This window comes from Hemitrygon akajei, chromosome 9, assembly GCF_048418815.1.
Source record: "Hemitrygon akajei chromosome 9, sHemAka1.3, whole genome shotgun sequence".
NCBI classification, from domain to species: domain Eukaryota; kingdom Metazoa; phylum Chordata; class Chondrichthyes; order Myliobatiformes; family Dasyatidae; genus Hemitrygon; species Hemitrygon akajei.
Window position 1 is genome coordinate 95,150,703 of NC_133132.1, and position 17,669 is coordinate 95,168,371.

At 43.0% G+C, this 17,669-nt stretch overlaps 2 long non-coding RNA genes across 2 annotated transcripts in view; one reads left to right on the forward strand and one right to left on the reverse strand.

The window, feature by feature from the left end:
• Positions 1 to 17,468, reverse strand: part of LOC140733331 (uncharacterized) — a 33,341-nt gene extending 15,873 nt beyond the window's left edge. The window contains exons 1-2 of the long non-coding RNA XR_012100267.1: positions 17,364 to 17,468; positions 13,243 to 13,422 (exon numbers count right to left, since the gene is read on the reverse strand). This is a non-coding gene — a long non-coding RNA (uncharacterized lncRNA). The remainder of the gene's footprint in view (positions 1 to 13,242; positions 13,423 to 17,363) is intronic.
• LOC140733332 (uncharacterized) lies at positions 908 to 15,990 on the forward strand. The gene is made up of 3 exons (XR_012100268.1): positions 908 to 1,106; positions 1,213 to 1,388; positions 15,599 to 15,990. It is a non-coding gene; the product is annotated as an uncharacterized lncRNA (long non-coding RNA).
• Positions 17,469 to 17,669: the final 201 nt, after the last annotated feature.

The window sequence follows — 17,669 nt, forward strand, 5'->3', positions numbered from 1 at the left end:
ACTCCCACCCTCAGTCCCCCCTCAGACGCAGGTGGAGTCAAAACCAACAAAGCAGCTTGCTCCTTTACAGGTCATCTGGCCTGTTATGTTCATTAGCTGATAGAAGATTTAACTGTATGTGTGTCAGATCTTAAACTGTGAGTGTATTTAGTTTTCACATTCTAACAGGCTGGTCAAGTGTGGGGTGGTAGAATGAGCAAACAGAATTGCAAGGTGTCTAACCAACTACAGCTTCTCCTTTTAGCCGGGGTGGGGGGGGGTGCGGTTTGAGGGAATACAGATAGAAGCTTCTCCCAATCCTTTATACTGTTCTTCACACTGGAGTTGAAGCTAATGGAAGATCGGGAAACAATTGCCAAGAAAGCTCGGTGGGGCGAGCAGCATCAATGGAGAAAGGAACAGTTACGATTTCAATGCACAACCAGAACTGTAAGCCATTGGACAGGGACCTCTGCTAAAGAGGAGAATCTTCTCCTCTGCCAGATTTGCCACCATTTCGAATTAGGTTTATTGTCATTGACATATTTTATGAAATTTGGTGTTTTGCGGCAGCAGTACGGTGCAAGACATTAAAAAAATGCTACGTTACAATAAAATATGTAAATGGATGCCATCTTTTTGAGGTGCCGCCTTTTGAAGACATCCTGAATGGTGGGGAGGCTTGTGCCCATGATGGAGCTGGCAAAATGCTATAAATTACAATTATATATATACATACATGCATACACACATTTTTTTCTAATTTCTTTGCTGTCTTAATCCATTTTTTCCTAATTTTGTCTTTTAATGACTGTCACCTTCAACCAATTCTCTAAGGTTTTGTTTTGATTAATTCTTCACATCCCTAACTCTTCATTCTTCTTTTTACCTCCTATATACTTGCTTACAGGCCATTGCCTGTCTGATTGCTTCCAGTCTGATCCTTGATATGGTCCAGGGATATTTGCAGGGAGCCATGATTGATATGTGGAGGTGGGAAATCCTGGGAATAAGGGGAAAACAAACCTGTGGTTCTTCACCATTCTGCCAGTGAAAGAAAGATCTTGCTGGATGAGAGAAGGAAACTGGACAGGCAGATTGACAACAACTTGCACTGATAACAACATGTGAGTTTTGACAAAAGGATGTTAATCTAAAACTTTAAATATTTCTCTCCCCACAGAAGTTGCCTGAATTGCTGACCATTTCTAATGTTTTACGATTTATTTCCAGTTTCCAGAATCTGCGGTATGATGGTGTATCTGTTAGCCTAATGCTTTACAGCGTCAACGATCAGAAAATCACAGTTCAGTTCGCGCCACTATCTGTAAGGAGTTGTACCTTTTCCCTGTGATGGAGTTTCCTCTAGGTGCTCCAGTTTCCTCCCATATTCCAAAGACATGGTTAAGGTTAGTAAGTTGTGGGTATGCTCTATTGGCATTGGAAGAGTAACACTTGCGGGCTGTCCCCACGTCTTCGTCTGTGTTGGTCTCTGATGCAAATGATGCAGTTCACTGTATGTTTTGATGTACATATGACAACTAAAGCTAATATTTAATCTTTAAATCTTTGTTTCTGTAATTTTTACCATACCTTTACAGAATGTTCAGGAGCAGTTTTCAAAGAGAATTCGGCTCTGAGCCACGAATTAAGGCAGGTGACTGAAAGATTAGTCAGAGAATCGGGTTTCAAAGAGTGCCCTGAAAATGGAGTGAGATGGGTCTTTAAGCAAGGAGTTCCAGATATCTGGGCCTTGATGACTGATGGCATCAAGAGTCCAAAGTAAATTTATTATTAAAGTACATATATGTGTGTATTCGTTACCTTATGCTACCTTGGGCTTTTTTGCAGGCATTTGCAGGTAAAAAGAAATACAATAGAATTTACGAAAAACTATACATAAACAAGTCTGACAAGCAAACAACGTGCAAATAAAAATTAGTACTGAGAACACCAAGTTGTAAAGAGACATTGAGAGTGAGTCTGTAGGTCAGAGAATCAGTTCAGAGTAGTGGTGATTAAAGTTAACCACGGTGGTTCAGGAGCTGGACGTTTCTAGGGTGATAACTGTTCCTGAACCTTCTGTTCGATGGTAATAGTGAGAAGAGGGCATGGCCTGAATGCTGTTTTCATGTGGCAGCCCTTCCTGTAAATGTATTCAATGGTCTGGAGGGCTTTACCTGTAATGGATTGGGCTGTATCCCCTACTCTCCGTAGCTTTTTCCGTTCCAGGGCATTGGTGTTTCAATGCCAGGCCATGATGTAACAGTGTAAGGGTTGGAGTTCTTCCCCACCCAACTCCGCCCCTCCACGTGTGGTAGTGGAAGGAGCCGAGACTGTGGTCCTTCCCCATAAGGCCTTTCCATTGACCACGCTGAGTTCCAATGCATCTCGCAGAACGTACTCCTGTAGCCTTAACTGTGCCAGCTGGCAGCATTCCCTTACGGGTATCTTACAGACAGTTTTATTCTATTTTATGATTTCAAAAGTTATTTGTGATAAATACACACACACACACACACACACACACACACACACACACACACACACACACACACACACACACACACACACACACACACACACACACACACACACACACACACACACGGAGAGAAGCAGTGTATTTATACTTTGCCCTACTTTTGACTGATGGTTGATGACTAGAATATAAAAGCAAGACAGTAATGCTGAGGCTTTATCAGTCATTAGTGTATTGTGAATAACTTTGAGCCCCATATCTGAGTAAGAGTGTGCTGGCATTGGAAAGGATCCAGAGATTTACAAGAATGGTCCAGGAATGAAAGGATCAATGAACGAGGAACATGTCATGGCACTAGACCTGTATTTGTTGGAGTTTAGAAGAATGAGGTGGTTCTTGGTTAGTAAGAGTGTCGAATGTCACAGGGAGTAGGCAGGAGAAAGGGGTTGACAGGAAAAATAAATCAACCATGATCAAATAGCAGAGTGGACTCGATGGGCTGAATGACCAACTCTTCTTCTGTGAATTTAAATCCAGCCACAGGAACATAAAAACTAATTCCATAGTTCCATGGTTAAAATCAGAGCTCAGTATAGATATCTGTGATTTCTCCAATATCTGCAATCTCAGATGAGCGAGGCACAGAGGGTCATCACTGTTCATGTGCATCAGTCACCAAGAGTTAGCAGGTAGGTGTGGGAAGGAAGGCAAATGGTGCATCAGTGGGTTAGAGTTTAGTAATGGGGAAATATAGTTACAAGGTTAAGTTCTGGATGCCCCCTTATACTGTAAGATGTATATGAAAGCTTTAGAGAGGGTATAGAGGAGATTTAACAGGATTGTGCCTGGATTAGAGAGCATGTCTTCTGAGGATAGGTTGAGCAAGCTAGGGCTTTTCTGTTTTGAGAGAAGGAAGATAAGAGGTGACTTAGAAGAGGTGCACAAGATGATAAATGGTTTAAGTAGATTGGACAGCCAAAGACTTTTTCCCGGAGTAGAAATGGCTTAAATGAGGGGGCATAAGTTTAAGAAGTTTAGAGGAAAGTATAAGGGGTTAGAGGGAAAAACCAGAGAGTGGCTGTTTGGAACACGCTGCCAGGGATAGTGGTGGAGGCAGATACTTTTAAGAGTCTGTTACAACCATCAGGTTCCTGAACCACTGCAGATAACTTCATTCACCTCAACTCTGAACTGATTGCACAACCTGCAGACTCACTTTCAAGGACTCTAGACCTCATTGTTCTCAATATTTTTTTATTTGAAGTGTGTCTTTTACACATTGCTTGTTTGTCAGTCTTTATTTGTGTATTTTTTCTTAAATTATATTGTACTTTCCTGTAAATAGCTGCAAGAAAATGAATCTCAATGTAGTACGCTGTGACATGTACATACTTTGAAAATAAATTTACTTTGACTTTGGGAGAGAATACTGCCAGTACTTCCAGTTGAACTCTTTTTTGTGTGTGTTTCCCCCAGCTGTCAGTCTGTGGTTTTGTATTGCCGTGTGCTCCAGTCCCCACTCCTGCTCTACTCTGGTATTACTGAGTACTCCGTCTCTCATCTGCTTCTCATTATCACCTGTATTGCTGCTACCTGGGTCTCATTGTGTTCCACCTATTATCTGCCTCTCTGTTTATTGCTCAGTGTATTTCAGTCCTGTGTGTTGCCAGATTGTGCCAGTGAATTTTCCTGAGCCTTTCCAGCATTTGTATCTGAACTCTGTCTGAATATCGACTCTGCCTGTTTCCTGATTCTGGTTTTTGGATTTCTCTGGATGTTTTAGTCTCTGCCTGAGCTTTGACGCCGACTTTGTTTGCACCTCGGGATTTGTTACTCAATTAATATCACTGTGTGCACAGCACTGGGACTGCGATTGGATCCCTGCTCAGCGTCCTGACAGAATACCCCCCATTAGAGTCATACAGCGAGGAAACGGGCCTTTGGCCCAACTCAGCCATGCTAACCAAGATGCCCATCTAAACTAGCCCCACAATCCATATCCCTCTAAAATGTCCTTGTAACATTAAATCTCTTGTTCAATATTAAAAATTGCTAAAATCTTAGTAAAAAATACACACACATTGTATTTGCTAAGTGGCAGAAAACCTTAACTGAATTCAAGTAATTAATGAGGAAAGGAGTGTTGAAACACAATACGTGTAAATAAGTGTCCCCTGGGTGGTGGTGCTGCTGCTGGCCTAATGAAGATGATTGGATATGTGCTAAAGGTTCAAATTACACTTGATTTCATATTCATCTGTGGGAATTCAAAAGCAGTTTCTGAAATTAGCCATGAGAGAATTCTTTCTAATTACTTTTAGGCTTGTCACCAAAGCCTCCTGTAACGTGCTTTCCAGAATTTTATTCACCCTCTGGAGACCGCAAGTTATTTATACATTGGAGCAATCCCTTCATCAAAGCCTTACAGTATTTATTTGTTATTGTTCTGTGTGGATTAAAATATAGAAGGGGCAACAGGAGCAATCTTTGAGTCAGTCATCGGAAATTTACCAAAGCCTTTCATTATTAGATGGATCGAAGGGTGGATGTTGCCCAGTGAGTGGTGCCTTTCTGTTGATTGGAATGTTGGCGTACAAGTTTCAGTTGTTTTACATCCTTTAATTTTGCTTTGCTAATAGAAAGTTTTTTTGAAATAGTGATTACATAACCCCAACAGTCAAAAGCATCAAAGGGGCCTTTTTCTTTGGAGCAGTGGCTCAGTTCAGTGTTTTCAGTCTCTCTAATAAGATGATGTACCTAATCACTCGGACATGGTTCGGGTCCAATGATGATAATTAACCTTCTTCAGTACACTAATGGAGCAGAGCAGTTTGCCACCAGTGTCACACACGGAGATCAACATCAAGTGCTGCTGGCAGATCACCAACTCACCTTTGGTCTGCCCAGAAGTTGTTGGTCTGCCAGTATGTCTCAGTATTATTTATTATTATTATTTTGTTTGCACAGTTTGTCTTCTTTTGCACATTGGTTGTCAGTTTTTGTTTGTGTGTAGTTTGATTGGTTCTATTGTATTTCTCTGTTCTTCTAGGAACGCCTGCAGGAAAATTAATCTCAAGGTAGTATATGGTGACATATAAAGACTTTGATAATAAATTTACTATGAACTTTTGAACATTGTGATCCCCTTGGAGGAATGCTGCCGACTGGCACTTTTCAGGCTGCAAGAGTACTTGCTGAGGAAGGCACTGAAGCTTGTTGCAACCACCACAAGGCCTCGGTGGGGAAGAACCACAGTGTAGGGCTCTCCTGCCACTGCAGTTGGATGAGGAAGCCCCCGCAATTATTGTAGTAATGTACTGCCCTGGGGGGGAGGGCACATGAGTAGTAACAGACTTATTGGTTTTAAGGACTGGAATAGAACTGCACTGAAAGCGTTGACTTGGAATGCAAGAATGAAGAAGCATTGCACTGTTCATTGTTGTAAATAATTCTTCTATGAAGACAGACCAGTGTCCGACATGAGGATGACAGTGCCAAATTATATCTTACCCCATGCTAACTGAGAAACAAATCTGATGAGAAGCAAATCAAGGAGGTCTGCAAAACCAGAGACCACCATGGCCCTGCCAGCTCTTTGCAGGGTCCGATCAATTAGTCCTTTTCACAGGCCTATTCTGATAACCCTCTGTGTTTTGTTCTCCTTCTCAAGCGGGTCTCCTATTACATTTTGTTTCTGCTCCACCCTACCTCAAGATGAAAATAACTATTCTCCTCATTTCCCCTCTGGCTCAAAGGTCATCAATCTTTGTCCACTGGTTAATGCAAGCAGGTTGGGTGACTCTAGAGCTTTAGGTGTTAGGTTTAGCATGACAGGTGAGATACTTAAGGAAAGTCTGAGAGGGAACTTGTTCACAGAGAGTGATGTGAGTGTGGAAAGAACAGCCAGCAGAAGTGGTGGATGCAAGATTGATTGCAAAGTTTAATAGAAATTTGGATGAGTACATGGATGGGAGGGGTATGGTCCAAGTGCGGGTCAATAGGACTAGACAGAGTAATAGTTCAGCACAGGCTCGATGGGCTGAAGGGCTTGTTCCTGTGCTGTTGTGTTCTATGACCATGGTATTGATTCTTCAGACAGAGGAAATAATATCTCCATATTTATCTTATCAAAACATCTAATTATCTTAGCATGTCAAGTCTAATCTCCCCTTAATCTACCTTGATCTCAGTTAATTACATCAAACAGAAGTCTCTCATCATTTTGCACATGGTTTAACATGAACAAGTATTTATAAACTGTCTTCAACTCTGATACCTTTGTGGCCAAGTTTGCAGACGATGCAAAGATAGATGGAGGGGCAGATGGTGCTGAGGAAGCAGGGAGGCTACAGAAGGATTTAGACAGATTAGGAGAATGGGCAAAGAAGTGGCAGGTGGAATATCATGTAGGAAAGTGTACGGTTATGCCCTTTGGCAGAATGAATAAAGGTGTAGCCTGTTTTCTAAATGGGGGATCAAATTCAGAAATCAGAGGTGCAAGGGGAGTTGCAAGTCCTCATGCTGGATTCCCTGAAGATTAACTTGCAGGTTGAGTCATTAGTAAGGAGGGCAAATGAAATGTTAGCATTGATTTTAATGAAAACCTGATTGCGACAGCATCACAAGTACATAGACTTGGGCAGAAATGGAAGACATGGGATGTGCAAGCAGGAATTAAAACCTGTACACAATTTAACTTCCGAACTGGTACTTTGTGGTGTGGGCCAGTGTGGGAGAAGACAATAGATGAGCATTCCTGTTATTAGCGTTTTGTTAATGGGTTTATCCCTGACATTTAATGCACAGTTCAGGGCAAATCTGCTTTGTCACTTATCCTGTTTAGTTGTATGTTCGTGGAGACATCCTTCAACACTAACAAAAGAGGTATATTTTGTATTTAGCGGTGTTTGAAACCAGTACTGGCCTTGAATGTTCAAAGGGTTCAGATGGTTGGGTTGTGGCACCATTGTAAGTAAGTAATTCTGTAAATTTACCTGACTGTATTCGAAATGTCAAAGTTAAGTAGGTAATCACAGCAAATGAAACTAGTTAATTGTTTATTATTATCTTTGCGCTGAAGAAGTGCAACACATCGTGTCAGGAGAATGAGATTCTCTTGGACTCTCTCTCCTGGAGGTTTGCTACTCAAATAAAGACCTTTATTTTCCCAAGTTTCTGCTTCCATGTGGCTCAGTGTTAGTCAGTCACAACACAGCACAGTGCAGTTGCAGTTTACTACGGAGAACAATCCATCTCCCTGAAGTTTACATGATAACCAAAAGAAAACACATGATAAATTTTAAAACAGAACTGTGTCAAAAGTAACATTAGAAAAATCCAGCTCTAGCTAGGTTATAGACATTTTTTTAATTTACCGCTGCAAGGAAATGCAGTGATAGATAACAATACCAGGTCTAATTGAACACAATCTTTCTTTGAATGACCTCAGCCTCAGAATATACTCATAATTGTATTACTTGCTTGAGACCAAGGGAGATCTGAGCTCCTCAACACTCCCATTGATATTGCGAATGTCTGCCTATTATTAACCCACAGGCATAAATTAGCTTCAGTTGGAGATTGTTAAGTACCAGTATATTTCTTGTACATGAATCACATAGTAAGTATATTTACAGTGGCATGCAAAGGTTTGGGCACCCCTGGTCAGAATTTCTGTTACTGTGAATAGTTCAGTGAGTAGAAGATGAACTGATCTCCAAAAGTCATAAAGTTAAAAATGAAACATTCTGTTCAACATTTTAAGCAAGATTAGTGTATTATTTTTGTTTTGCACAATTTTAGAGTGAAAAAAAGGAAAGGAGCATCATGCAAAAGTTTGGGCTCTCAGATAACTTTTACCAAGGTCTCAGACCTTAATTAGCTTGTTAGGGCTATGGCTTGTTCACAGTCATCATTAGGAATGGCCAGGTGATGCAAATTTCAAAGCTTTATAAATACCCTGACTCCTCAAACCTTGTCCCAACAATCAGCAGCCATGGGCTCCTCTAAGCACACTGACAATTAAAAATAAATGATGCCCACAAAGCAGGAGAAGGCTATAAGAAAATAGCAAAGCATTTTCAGGTAGCCGTTTCCTCAGTTCAAAATGTAATTAAGAAATGGCAGTTAACAGGAACAGTGGAGGTCAAGTTGAGGTCTGGAAAACCAAGAAAACTTTTGGAGAGAACTGCTCGTAGGATTGCTAGAAAGGCCAATCAAAACTCCCGTTTGACTGCAAAAGACCTTCAGGAAGATTTAGCAGACTCTAGAGTGGTGGTGCATTGTTCTACTGTGCAGTGACACCTGCACAAATATGACCTTCATGGAAGAATCATCAGAAGAAAACTTTTCCTGCATCCTCACCACAAAATTCAGTGTCAGAAGTTTGCAAAGGAACATCTAAACAAGCCCGATGCATTTTGGAAACAAGTCCTGTGGACTGATGAAGTTAACATAGAACTTTTTGGCCGCAATGAGTAAAGGTATGTTTGGAGAAAAAAGTGTGCAGAATTTCATGAAAAGAACACCTCTCCCGTTCATGCTTTGGGCTTGTGTTGCAGCCAGTGGCATGGGGAACATTTCACTGATAGAGGGAAGAATGAATTCAATTAAATACCAGCAAATTCTGGAAGCAAACATCACACCGTCTGTAAAAAAAAAGCTGAAGATGAAAAGAGGATGGCTTCTACAACAGGATAATGATCGTAACCACACCTTAAAATCCACAATGGACAACTTCAAGAGGTGCAAGCTGAAGGTTTTGCCATGGCCCTCACAGTCCCCCGACCTAAACATCATTGAAAATCTGTGGATAGACCTCAATCGAGCAGGGGTGATTGATAAGTTCATGGACTAAGGTAGAAGGAGATGAGTTATTAACTTCAAACTTTTTACATAATCACTCAAAGAGTTGACCTGCATGTGCTTGTAACAAGAGCTGTATAACTCATTTCCTTCTAGCTTAGGACATGAACTTATCACTCGCCCTCACTGTGGACACTTTCTGGAGGTCCAAGATCCGTATGCTCCACGACCATTGGACTAAGTGTGTAAATGTAGGAGGGGACTATGTTGAAAAATAAATGTGCTAGGTTTTCTAAAATTGACTCCTTCTACCTTAGGCCACAAACTTGTCAATCACCCCTCGTACAGCACGTCCTCAAACTGCTGATGAAGTATAGCTTTGTGAATGTACTGCTGAATTTACTCCCCGTCTCCCTATCAACACTCCTTTGGCTCTGGAGGTTTGCCCATGATGCTTCGAATCGACCCATCGCGAACCTCTTCTTGGACTTCAATAAAGAGCAGCAGTTTGTAGTTTGGGGCTCACTGAGATCTTGTCCCAAATGAGGAATCAAATGCCTCCTATCTCATCAATGTGTCATTGCATGTTGCTACTAATAAAATTATGCATTGGTTCTTCGCAAACTTTGCTTTCCCACCTCAACTCTCAAAAGAAAGAAATATCTGTCTGGGTAGAAGCCAATTGTTCTGCTCTGTCAGCTGAACCCTACTCATCCAACCTGCCTCAATTGCCTTTAATACCTGAACATAGCACAAGGTATTCAGGACATCAGACTCTGTTTCCCAATACTGAGTTGAACATGAGCCTCCACAGATTTTTATGAATTTGACTTGCACTTTTTAAATTTATTTTCATAGTACATATATGTCACCATACAGAACTCTGAGATCTGTTTTCTTGCAGGCATACTCAGTAAATCCAAGAAACATAATAGAATCAATGAAATATCACATCCAACAGGACGGATCTTAATTATTCTTAATCTTAATCTTGATCTCACACTTTAATTTTAGGTTGAAACCCTGCATCAGGAGTGAAAGTGGACGGGGAAGAATGCTGATATAGAGAAGAGGCAGGAAGGAAGTGGTGAGACAGGAGCCTGGAGGCGATTGGTGGACTGAGGAAGTATGAAGGGCGGCGGGTAGGTTGAGGCAGGTAGGGAAAGGGGTGAAGTGGATTTGGGAGGTAGAGGTTGGTGGGTGATGGATGGAAGGAGACAAGGAAAGGAAAAGGCAGAGCTGGTGTGTGGGGGGGGGGGGGGGAGGTTGGAGGTCGTGGGTGGGGACAGCAGCCAGTTCCCCGGACAGTTTGTTCCAGATTGCATTGTCTGCAGAATCTCGTGTCTCTGGGGACCTGGGGCTGGGTTGCAGTAGAAACCAGTTCCGCCAGCCACCCCCATCATGTTCCCAGAATCAGAATCAGGTTTATCATCACTGTGGTAAAACTCATTATTTTGTGGCAGTCGTACAGTGCAATGCATAAAAAAATTACAATCAGTTACTATAAGGAATATAAAAATGTCATGTAAAAAGGGAAAAGAGAGAGCAAGTAGTGAGGTAGTGTTCATGAGCTCATGGTCCACTCAGAAATCTGATAGTGGAGGGGAAGAATTTGTTCCTAAACCATGTAGTGTGTGTTTTCAGGCTCCTGTACCTCCTCCCTGATGTTCCCTTGGCATTGCCTGGCATTGAATCACTGGCCATGTGCAGTGAGATTTTCCTGGCACTGTAGGTGGGCAGGGATCTCGCCCTGGTCTTGTGGAGCCTGTTGGAGAGGCGGACACTGCTTCAACTATTTCACAGACCTTGCCCACGTACCTACCAGCACACAATGTCAACAAACTCCACTCTGCTACACTCTCTACTTCCCAGTGTATCACACCCTGTCGAATGGTCAGAACTGCACTCCTGGGCCCTGAGGCAATCAAGTCAAGTCACTTTTATTGTCATTTCGACCATAACTGCTGGTACAGTACATAGTAAAAATGAGACAACGTTTTTTCAGGACCATGGTGTTACATGACACAGTACAAAAACTAGACTGAACTACATAAAAAACACAGAAATAAAAACTATACTAGACTACAGACCTACCCAGGACTGCATAAAGTGCACAAAACAGTGCAAACATTACAATAAATAATAAACAGGACAATAGGGCAGTAAGGCATCAGTCCAGGCTCTGGGTGTTAAGGAGTCTGATAGCTTGGGGGAAGAAACTGTTACATAGTCTGGTCGTGAGAGCTTCGGAGCCTTTTCCCAGACGGCAGTAGGGAGAAGAGTTTGTACGAGGGGTGCATGGGGTCCTTCATAATGCTGATTGCTTTGCGAATGCAGCATGTGGTGTAAATGTCTGTAATGGCAGCAAGAGAAACCCCGATGATCTTCTCAGTTGGTCTCACTATCTGCTTCAGGGTCTTGTGATCTGAGATGGTGCAATTTCCGAACCAGGCAGTGATGCAGCTGTTCAGGATGCTCTCAATACAACCCCTGTAGAATGTGATGAGGATGGGGGGTGGGAGATGGACTTTCCTCAGTCTTCGCAGAAAGTAGAGACGCTGCTGGGCTTTCTTTGCTATGGAGCTAGTGTTGAGGGACCAGGTGAGATTCTCCACCAGGTGAACACCAAGAAATTTGGGGCTCTTAACGATCTCTACCGAGGAGCCATCAATATTCAACGGGGAGTGGTTGCTCCGTGCCCTCCTGAAGTCAACAATCATCTCTTTTGTTTTGTTCACATTCAGAGACAGGTTGTTGACTCTGCACCAGTCCATTAGCCACTGCACCTCCTCTCTGTAAGCTGACTCGTCGTTCTTGCTGATGAGACCCACCACATAGCCAATGGCCATAGCATTGTGTGTATATTAAACAAAGTGCTGGCGGAACTAACCCTTTACCTTTCTCACCCACCCTTTCACCTTCTAGTTAGTTCTCCTTCCCCACACACCCCCCCCCCCGTGTCTTCCCCCTTCCTTTCCTGCCCTGAAGAAGGGTCTTGATCCGAAATGTTGATTGACTGTTTATTTCTGTGGATGCTGCCTGACCTGCTGAGTTCCTTCAGCGCTTTGTATGTTGCTTGGATTTCCAGCATTTGCAGGATTTCTGCTATTCATGATTTGCAGAATCTTTTGATCTTTTGGACCTCTGGATCTTCTGACCTGCTGAACTAGAGGCCAGAGCCACCGTTTACACGGTTCCATTTATAGTTGTCTGTTCTCCTGAAGCTACTTTGCATTCAACACCTTTCTGCTAAATGAATTATGCGAGGCACATTTTGCAGTAATGATCTCCAGAAGCAAGGCTAACCTTGTGAGAGACAAGCCACAGGACACTAACACCTTCAGGACCAGTGTCACAGTGATTGTCATGTTCTCTTACACACACGTAACCCAACCGCACTCAGTGTGAAACTACATAAATAGCATCCAAAGCAGAAATAATGAATAATGTGCCCAGGGGTTTATGGGCAGCCTTAAAATCTCACACTTCTGCTGACAGAACAGCAGAGTAGGTTCCAATCATATAGCACTCTGCTCCAAATACTGTAGCACATGGCACTTGACATCAAAAAGAACTGGACCATCAGGCAAGTGAGGAGCACAAATTGGCCAAGACAATAAAGAGAGCAAGAGGAGATGGCACAGTAGTGTAGCATTAGTTATTTGTGCTTTTTTTTGTGACTGTTTTCTGCTATTATAGCCACATGTGCTATGTGCTGCAAGCTGTTGGTAATATCTTTGGTACCGTGGCCCTGGAGGAACACTGTTTCATTTTGATATTTTCATGAATGGCTGGATGATTATTTAACTTGAACATGAACCTAAACTTCATTGCTGACACAGACTTAACAGGCCAAAGGGCCGTATTCGATGCAGTATGCCTCTGCCTGTAAAGGGGATGTGGAGCCACTGTAAATTACCCCTGGTGTGTAGGTTAGAGGCAGAATATAAGAATTTAATAAAAAGGTGGTAACCTACCTCAATGACGGTAATCCTGTGGTACTTACATCCATTGTGATGAAGTATTTTGAGAGGTGGTTGATGAAACATGTCAACTCCTGCCTGAGAAGCAATTTGGATCCTCTCCAATTTGCCTACCAGCACAACAGGTCCACAGCAGATGCCATTTCATTGGCTGTTCACTCAACCCTGGAACATCTGGAAAGTGAAGATAACATACATCAAGATACTCTACATTGACCACAGCTCAATAAGCTTCAAGACCTTGGCCTCAATACCTCCTTGTGCAGTTGAATCCTTGATTTTCTCACTTGCAGGCCCCAGTTAGTTCTGATTAGCAAAAATCTCCACAAACTACATCAGCACAGGTGCATCATAAGGAGCTGATCATTGACTTTAGGAGGAGAAAACTGGGGTCTATGAGCCAGTCCTCATCAGGGGATCAGAGGTGGAGAGGGACAGCAATTTAAAATTCTTTGGTGATATTATTTCAGAGGACCTGTCCTGGGCCCAGCACATAAATGCCATTCTGTAGAAAGCATAGCAGCACCTCTACTTCCTTAGAAGCTTGCGAAGATTTGGAGTGACATCTAAAACTTTTACAAACTTCTGTAGGATAGAGAGTATACTGACTGGTGCAGCATGGCCTAGTATGGAAGCACAAATTCCCTTGAATGGAAAATCCTACAAAAAGTAGTGGATACAGCCCAGTCCATCACTGGTAAAATCCCCTGTACCACTGAGTACATTTACACGGAGCGCTATCGCAGAAAGGCAGCATCCGTCATCATCAACCCCACCATCTGGACCATGTTCTCTTCTCTCTGCTGCCATCATGAAGAAGCCTCACGACCCACATCGACAGAACTGTTCCCACCTACGGACTTACTTTCAAGGACTCTTCATCTCATGTTTGCAATATTTATTGTTTATTTATTTATTTGCCAAGTTTGTTGTCTTTTGCATATTGGTGGTTTGTCTGTCCTGCTGGGTGCGGTATTTCATTGATTCTATTGTATTTCTTGGATTTACTGAGTATGCCTACAAGAAAATGAACCTCGTGGTCATATATGGTGACATATGTATTTTGATAATAAATTTGCTTTGAACTTTAAATCTGAGAGAATGTGCTAGGAATGTGGGGAGAGTAAGATGGGATTCGTGCAGGATTCTTTTAAGTAGATGCTAGATATTTGGAGAGCAAAGAGACGTTCCTCTGTGCTCCATGACTAGTACTCCATCAGAGCCTGACGTGACCTGAGACATCCCTTGGTGTTTAACTGAATTGAGTCCCTGCTGTACTAGTGAAATCCTGCTCCAGACAAGGCTCACCACCTTAAGACCAATGGGTTAGTAGGTTAATTGGTCACATTAGTGTATTTGGACACAACTTTGGTCTGGAAGGGCCTGTCACCATGCTGTAACTCTAAATAAAAGGAGAAATAAATAATGCAACAGTATAGGGGAACTGAAATCAGGAATTTCCAGGAGTGATCACCTTTGGTCATCTGCAGGGCAATGGAAACTAAATTGCAACAACTCTGAGGTATTGTCCTTCTCCTTACACCACAACCTTTCCTAGCTATGCATGAAACCAGCACCCCTGTAACACCCTGGGAAAGGTTTCACTGCTAACCTAATAGTCTTTCTGTAGAAGCAGTGTTTGGGTTATGGTTAGAAGCAATGGGTGTTTTGAAATATGAGCTGGGTCCTTTTGTTCGGTGGGAAGTGAAGAGAGGAGACGCTGGTAGGATTCGACCCGGTGGGGGATAGAGCCAGGTGCCAAGATTGACTGGGGATCAGTGAATATGAATTTTGGGAAGAGTTGAACTCCAACTTGTGCACATTGAACTGTTTAATTATAATGGCCCCTTTTTGTTTTTCTTTCTTTTCTTTACTAACCCTGTAGTTAAGTAACGATTCATAAATATAATCCCTTTAATCGTATGCAGCGTGCTGTCTGTTATTTCTTGGCACTGAGTTGTAACAGGGTAGCAAGTTACACAGCATCCATATATACCGTGGGTAGGAACAACGTCCCAACCTCACGGATTTGGCGGGACTAGGGTGTGTATTCCCCGGACTTACGCAGCCAAGGAAACCAGTGTGGTTTTACCTCCCAGTGTCACATGTGACACTCTCCCTTGGGATCCTTCCTCCACCCTCCAACCACGTGATCCTTCCAATCCCGCATTCCAAGGCCCGGCCAACATTGGTGTGCTCCCCTCCACCATTGTCAACAAATCCCATACAATCATCAAGTCACACTGCACAGAAATGGGCCTTCCGGCCCAATTGGTCGATGCCCACTCTTTTGCTTGCATCTTTGGAAACAGCTCTTTCCATCTGTAATATCTCTATTTTTCCCTTTCAGGGTTCTTTTGAAGACCTTACCTGGAGCTACACGCTGAAGTTGGTTCTTTGCGAGAATGGGACCCGCTCTCGGGGTTTCAGGACTGGCTGTGGTTCAGCATACCAAGGGTTGGGCCTGTGAGTCCAGCTCAAATTCAGAAGCCTAAGATCTCAGGGCTCTGGAGAAAGGTGGATCGAGGATCAGCGTCATGGCAGGAGACCCGTGTGTCGTCAGGGGAGTCGGGATATCTGCTATGGGCCCGAAGACCCGGAATCTTTGCTGTCATCAGGCACAGAGCTCAAAAAAAGCGACATAACGGATATTTAAAGTCGTAAACCAGCGAGTTGCTTGTTATGTCTCCCCACTCGCTGGGGATAAAAGGGGGACACCTCCTTCTCCCTAAATAGGGAGAGAGCCTGTGGTATGTTGAATGCCGGGTGTAATGCAGAGTCTTTGGCGAACTGCAAGTCTGTGTCTTTGCTATTGCTTTGCTTATGCTGAGTGCTCAGTGGCAGTACCGATGCTTCCCTTTTCTTTGCCGGTGGGGGGAGGGGTATCGTTGCTCACTGCTGCTTAGGCACGGGAGGGAGGGGAGCTGGGGGGGACCTTGGGGTTCTTACATCTATCTGTCGTTTATTCTTTGGGGCACTCCTCTGTTTTTGTCGATGTTTGCGAAGAAAAAGCATTTCTGCATGTATACATTTCTCTGATGTTAAATTGGACCTCTGAACCTTTGAACACTCAAAATGCTGGAGGAACTCAGCAGGCCAGGCAGCATCTATGAAAAAGAGTACAGTCAATGTTTCAGACCTGCCGAAGGGTTTCGACTGTACTCTTTTCCATAGATGCTATCTGGCCTTCTGAGTTCCTCCAGCATCTTGTGTGTGTTACTTGTTTACAATTCCCTAACTGGACACTTGCCTGATCATTGCCCGTCTCTTTAACTAATCTGCCCTCACCCCCATCGCCAAAGCTGAGCTTGGTACTGACCAGCACCCTTGGAAAGGTGAAGGTGTGCCTTAGTGAGGCTTGGCACAACTACACCTCACTGTTGTCCCTGCCACTAACTCTGGGCATTGCCATTCTGATGCCTTCGCATGAGGGCACTGGAATTTCTTTGGCATATTGACACTGTTGACTGAATAATATGGGACAATTCTAATAAATCTTTGCTGAACCATTTAGGAATAGGACTTATTTTTCAATTGTTGTCGGGGAAACATTTCAATTGTGTAGATGTCCCTGTTCTAAAATTCAAATGTGAGTTCTATTGGCAGGGGAGAAATATAAAATTGGATGAAAATAGACTGAGACGTTTGAAGGAAGAGGGTGGTATAGGATAGGTAAGTGCTTTGTAATCAATATTGTGTTTTCATTATGATGCTAAATGTGTTGGGATTATGATTATCCTACCAGTTCATAATGAAGCTAGACAGTTGTGTAAGCCACACACTCTGTGGAAGAAGTGCAGCCTGATGGCACAGTCCGATTCAGAATGATTTATCACATGTACATCAAAACATACAGTGAAATGTGTCGTTTGTATTAAAACCAACACACCCAAGGCCGTGATGGGGGCGGCACGCAAATGTCACCACACATCCTATCCCCAACATAGCATGCCTACAACGTTCAGCAGAACAACACAGGCACCAGCAACAACAGAACAAACATGACAACAGCAAAACAATCCCCTTTCTCATTGCCCCCAACCAGCCACCCATCCACCCACTCGCACACCCAGACAGGCTGCCTCCAGACCTTGTCACCACATTATCAGACTCACAGACACTGGGCCTCCAACTTCGGACTTCATTCCAGGACTTGAATCACTCTCCACTACGTTGCTAAATAAACTGGATCAGTATTTGTTCAGACGTTTTGGAAATCATTAATGCAACTAGAATTAGGGGATGGGTAGCAAACTGCTTTAGAGCCTGTCAGCACAGGAGAAAGAGAGAGTGGAACAGCCTCAAAATACAAGGAGCGGTTAATAAATTCATGGTCAAAGGTAGAAGGAGATGAGTTATTAACTTCAAACTTTCTGCATAATCACTCAAAGAGTTGATCTGCGCGTGCATTTAACGAGAGC